This window comes from Sinocyclocheilus rhinocerous, unplaced genomic scaffold (genome assembly GCF_001515625.1).
Source record: "Sinocyclocheilus rhinocerous isolate Xijiao unplaced genomic scaffold, SAMN03320098_v1.1 scaffold723, whole genome shotgun sequence".
Taxonomy (NCBI): domain Eukaryota; kingdom Metazoa; phylum Chordata; class Actinopteri; order Cypriniformes; family Cyprinidae; genus Sinocyclocheilus; species Sinocyclocheilus rhinocerous.
Window position 1 is genome coordinate 103,884 of NW_015655571.1, and position 6,053 is coordinate 109,936.

A 6,053-nucleotide genomic window follows, 5' to 3' on the forward strand; every position below is an offset into this window, starting at 1 on the left:
TTGCAGTGTTCACTAACGTTAAAGGGGTCATGTGATGTGATTTCAAGTTTTCCTTTGTCTTTGGAGTGTTACCATGCTGTTCGTGCATAGATAAGATCTGTAAAGTTGCAAAGAATTAAGTCTCAAACCCAAAGAGATATTCTTTATAAAAGTTAAGACTCATCCACACCTTCCTAAAACACCTCGTTTAAACACACACGTGCAGAAGTGGGCAGCCCCAGACTAACAGGCTGGCACTGAGGGAATAATCTGAATTATATATATATATAAAAAAAAAAAACTACCTTCATACTGACGTACGGCTAAACAAAGGCAGAGTACTGTAACTCAGTTTGAATGTTTCAAAACAAAGTCAAAGAGCGGTAACTGGTGTCATACGGTGTTCTGCATTGGTTTCTCCTGGGCTTTTCAAAGTTACTGTTAAGATATTTATTTTATTTATTATTTTCTCAAAAAAACAACGAAATTGACTCAAGATGCTTATCCACATGATAAAGGAGTACTTGAATGTCATAAAATATCAATAACTCATTTTCGACCAAAATCGAAGTCTTTTGCCTTTACACGACAGAATGGTACTTTAAACAGACCCCCACAGCGCATTAAGACAGACCATGGTATAAAGAGAAATACACTGTATATACTAACATCGGCTTTGGTTTTCTCTTCAGTCGAATCTCTTCCTCTTCAGACTGAAGATCTGATGTGTTGCACATCAGGGATGTCGTCGTGCCTCAAAGCAGTCATCTAAAATTAACGGTAAGAAAGAACAAAATAATAGACAATTACATATGGCCAAAACATTTTTACATTTGCTTACAATAGCCATTTAAAATATTTTTTTTGTGAATTAGCATACCACATGATTTAATAATTCTGACATCAAAGGTTTTCCAGTCAGGTGTAATATTGAATCGAATCTCTTCCTCTTCAGACTGAAGATCTGATGTGTTGCACATCAGGGATGTCGTCGTGCCTCAAAGTAGCCATCTAAAATTAACGGTAAGAAAGAACAAAATAATAGACAATTACATATGGCCAAAACATTTTTACATTTGCTTACAATAGCCATTTAAAATATTTTTTTTGTGAATTAGCATACCACATGATTTAATAATTCTGACATCAAAGGTTTTCCAGTCAGGTCCAGGTTCCTCTGCATTTTTCACTGCCCTGTCCACTCTTTCATCATTTCTGTAATTTGGCCAATAGACAACTCCATCGCTGCACCAGTTTTGTGGCACCACTGCTACTGTTTTGTTGATCAGGAACTCGATTAAGTGGAACATCCTTAACTGAGAAGGAAAGGAACACACAGCACCACACAGAAATTTAACATTCTGAAAATATAAAGAAAATGTTATTGATTAGACTGCACAGACACTATCAGATGAGAACAATATTTCAAGTAGATAGAGATGGATTATTGACACTATTGACCTATCGGTAAGCCCCACCCCACTTAGTTACTGTTGCTGCCTCGGACAAACAAACGGAGTTGCCCCTGTCTTACAATGATAGCTCTGTCTGAAAACCTTATCCCAAGATGTTTTTGATAAGTTCTGGACACAGAAGGACCACCTCTCGTCGAGGAACACTCAAGTAGGACTTAAATATGATTGAACTTAATGAGAGTATGACAACCAAAAAATTAACGTTGAATAATAAAAAAAAAATCTAAATGCCATTGATTCCAGGTGTCCTGATAGGATAGGCAGGCTCCATTATAAGTACTCCAGGCACATCCTTTTGCTGTTTTTGTAGCATAAACACTATGATTAGAGCTTCGGATTTGAAACCTAAAGATGTCCGAGTACTGGTCCCTGCGCAACTGATACTCGACTGCCACTGGCTCATCTGCGTTCGAGGGGAGGGGCTTACCGATAGGTCAACTGTGGTGTCTATGAAGGCTTTTCATAATTTATGGCCTTTGTAACATTTACATTCTTACTGAACTTAATTGAATCAACAATAATCTGACAATTTACTGTAAAGCTACTTTGAGTCAATCTGTATTGTATAATGTGCTATATATAACTATATATGACTAAAATAAAAATACAAGCAAACTTAAAGTACTTACAGGCAATTATTATCCATTTTCAGATAGACTGCAGTGTTTGTGGCTATGCAAGGTGATGTAATTTTTTGTTGGTCTCTGACCCTCATTTTGCATAAACATCTATCCAGTCAACACTAATGTGCAACCGCATCAATTCTAACTGCTAATACTAGAACAAGAGCTACAACTAATATTACACCATCAATACTACCACCATCATTCTCCTCAGGAAACAATAAAACAACAAGCTAAACTGGAGTTTTTTTGTTGGTTCTCAAAGAATGAGACATTCCTATAATGTATGAAATACGGGTATGGACACAAAACCGTCCCTATGAGGTAAAACGACAAATTTTTGAACAATCGCTGAAGCCTTTGCACACTTGAGTATATCAGATGTTTGTGAAATAGTATAGATTTTCAGATAGTCAGAGTTGAATGGGTAAGTGAAGAACAAAGACTTCTCTGAAAATTCTTTGTATACTACATACACTCCATCACTGCTTTCCAGAATGTTATGTATTCTACAAATGTCATTTCCAATGACAAACACATTATCCCCATGTGACACTTTCAAACAGTCCACTTGTCACAGGTCATCTCACCATACTGCCCAGCTAGCAGGGAACGTTCTCAGAACTTTGGCTAACATTCCGTACAGGTTTGGTTGATGTTTTAGAGAAAACATTGTGAATGTAATGTTCAAAAAATGTTTTAAGAATGTTGCTCATTTCAGATAATGTTTCTATAATGTAAAGTGTAAACAACGTTAGAACATTTTACCTGCAACATTTTATGGATGTTTTGTGGATGTTGTTGAGGTAACAGATTATATAATGTTGTCAGTAAAACAGTGTTACAATGTTTCAAGATAACAAAGGACGAACATTCTCTCAGCCACATTAGGAGAATGTTATAAGGATGTCATTGAGGCCGGAGGTGATGAAATGTGTTTATAAAACTTTCTTGTAATGTGACATATTAACAAAGCTGGAACATTTTACCTGCAACATTTTGAGGATGTTTTTTTTTAATGTAACAGATTGTACAATGTTGTCAATAAAATGAAGGAAGAACATTCTCTCAGCCACATTAGGAGAACTTTATAAGGACATCATTGAGGCCTGAGATGGTGTAATGTTTTTTATAAAACGTTTCGGAATGTTCTTGTGTTTACAAAGCTACACTCTAAAAAAAAGATGGTTCTTTAACCTCTTTGATCAGTGATCATTTTAGAACTAATGAACAAACAAAACATGCAAAATTATTATTATTATTTTTATATTTGCAACTGTAACAGTTTTTCATTCAAATAAATCTAAAACAGTAAACTGCTAATCATGATAATTATTCAGTTACTGAAAAACTAAAGCAACTTTTACAAAGTGTAGGAAGACACTCAAGGCAGTCACTAAGAAGGTTTGTCCTCTAACCGACTGGAAAACAAAGCCACTGAAAGACAAGAAAGGGAGAAAGAGAAAGTGGGAAAGTGTGGAAGCAGAACAAATCAAATTTGCAACACTGTGTATACACGTGTATGTGTGAAAACTAACCTATACTGCCTCACGCCAGCCTGTCACACTTGCTTCAACTGCGCCGACTCAGAAGACGCCCACTGCAGATAAGAGGGAAAAATATGAAGGTAGAATGACGTCAAAAAGATTTGCATGTGCAGGGTAAGAGTTGTGGAAGTGTATAAATACATGATAAACATATACAAACATTCAATACAATGATGTTGAAACTTACTGATCTAAAACGGGATCGAGTCCATGAATAAACATCTCTTGAGCTGAATCGACGCTCGACACCGTGCTATCCTTGTCTGAGAATGCATCTCTCCAAGTCTTTCTGCTGCTCTTCGTCGCTGCTTCTCATCACCTCCTCCAAAACACTCAACACCACAAAAACTTTTCTGAATTTGAGGTTCCATGATGGAGAGATTCAGATGTAGCTTCGAAGAAAATCCGCTTGCCGATAAATACTCTGTGTAGCGCCGCGATGGCGTTCTGTGTAAGCAGCATGCGTGAAGACGAGAGCGCACGAACACACACTAACTTTGCGCACGTGTATTCTGCAAAAATGCTTACGCAAACTGTCAATCATTGAAAATGTCCTTGTGGTTGGCTAACATTTCCATCCATCAAAACTTTACTGGCTAGGCATTGGCTGGCTTAAAACAGCCAAAAAGAGGGTGCGGTGATTAGCACCTCGCTGAGCCTGTCAGTGACTCCCTTTATGATCTGAGCTATAACATCGCCTGTGATTGAAGGAGAGAGACAGGGGAGGGCTCATTTTGCTCGGAAGAGACTATCTAATATGAAACAAATGCCATTTCAAAGCTGGAATCGATATTTCTTTGAAAACGTTATGGATAACTATAACTCAAATCGCTCATGTAAAAAAAGGAGGATCGTTCGGTTTTTTCCCCATTTTTTCGTTGTTTTGGATTAAAAAGTGGGATGCATTTTGAGGAGTGGACCCTTACCTTGAAATGTATGCTGGTGTTTCTTGGAATAGTCAGAGCTGGTCAGAACTATAGGCGATGAAACGTAAGTACTGCCGTTCACTTTGTACATGTTTAAATGGCCGGTCCTTCAGCATTTATGTTAACCCTTTCCTCTCTGGTGTATTGATTTCAAAAACAAGCTCAGAGCATTAATCTTGAGTGTTTTATCTTTCAAATAAAAAAATCAGATGAATAAAACATCATATCTGATGACCCCTTTTTTCCCGCCTTTTTTTTTCAAATCTGTAACTGTCAAAGCCACATCATTACTGGTTTAACATTTCTATGAATTTTACCTTTCAAATTGTAACTAGTTTCATGCCAATCATGTCTTTCTCTCTTTTTAGTTTAACAGAAAATGTATGTGACCAGCTCTGTTCAGTTAAGGATACTTACTTTCTCTTCACTATGTAAGTAGGCCTAACAGAAATGTTGAAATAATGATCCATGATTCAGTTATTTTTTCTATTACTTTATGCATAAACACCCAGTCATAAATAACATTAAAGTTATCCCATGACCTTATATCTCTTTTTCTTTTAACATTATAAAGGGCTCACATACTGTCCATTTTTTCAGCAGGGGCTCACAGAGAGCGCCTGTAAATCTCCAACTCGCTTAACCGATGCCAAAGCTAATATCAGAGCGGTTTTGAGCGACAGGGGTCGAATATCGGCGGATTACAGTGGTTCAAAGGGGGGGGCTTTTAAGCTCCCTCAGAACTGTAGACAGATCCCACGTAGGGACAGTAAAAGGCGAGGGGGGTTCAACCTCCTAGACCCTTTTAAAAATCGAATAATGAGGTTGTTCCTGCCGACTGATATCCCATCTATAGGAGCGTGAAAAGCTGCTATAGCCGCCACATAGACCTTAAGAGTGGAGGGGGTGCAACCCTTATCCAACAGCTCTTGAAGGAAGGACAATATCGAAGATATGTCGCATGTGGGTGGATCTTCACCGCGGTTTGTGTACCAAACGATTAAGACTGACCATTTGAAAGCATAGAGGTGCCTTGTGGACGGGGCTCTAGCCTGAGAAATGGTATTTAAGACACCTTCTGGGAGGTTCATAGGCTCCCATCGAGAGGCCATAAGTGTAGGGCCCACAGCTCGGGCTGGGGGTGCCATATCATCATGTTCTCCTGAGAGAGGAGGTCCCGTCTCAGGGGAATGGGCCACGGAGCTGACGTGAGCAGCTGAGACATCTCTGAGAACCAGAGTTGGTTTCTCCAGAGCGGGGCCACTAGAAGAACCTTGTGTTTTTGTTCCCTGATTCGCCTGATAACCTGAGGGATCAGGGCTATCGGGGGGAAAGCGTAAAGGAGAAGGCTGGGCCAGCGCATCCCTTTCCTTCGAAAAATAGATTGGGCAGTGAGAGTTGTCTTCTGAGGCGAAGAGGTCGACCTCTGCCTCCCCGAAGATCTCCCATATTCTCCGAACCGTCTGGGGGTGAAGCATCCACTCGCCAGAGGGGACGTTGCTC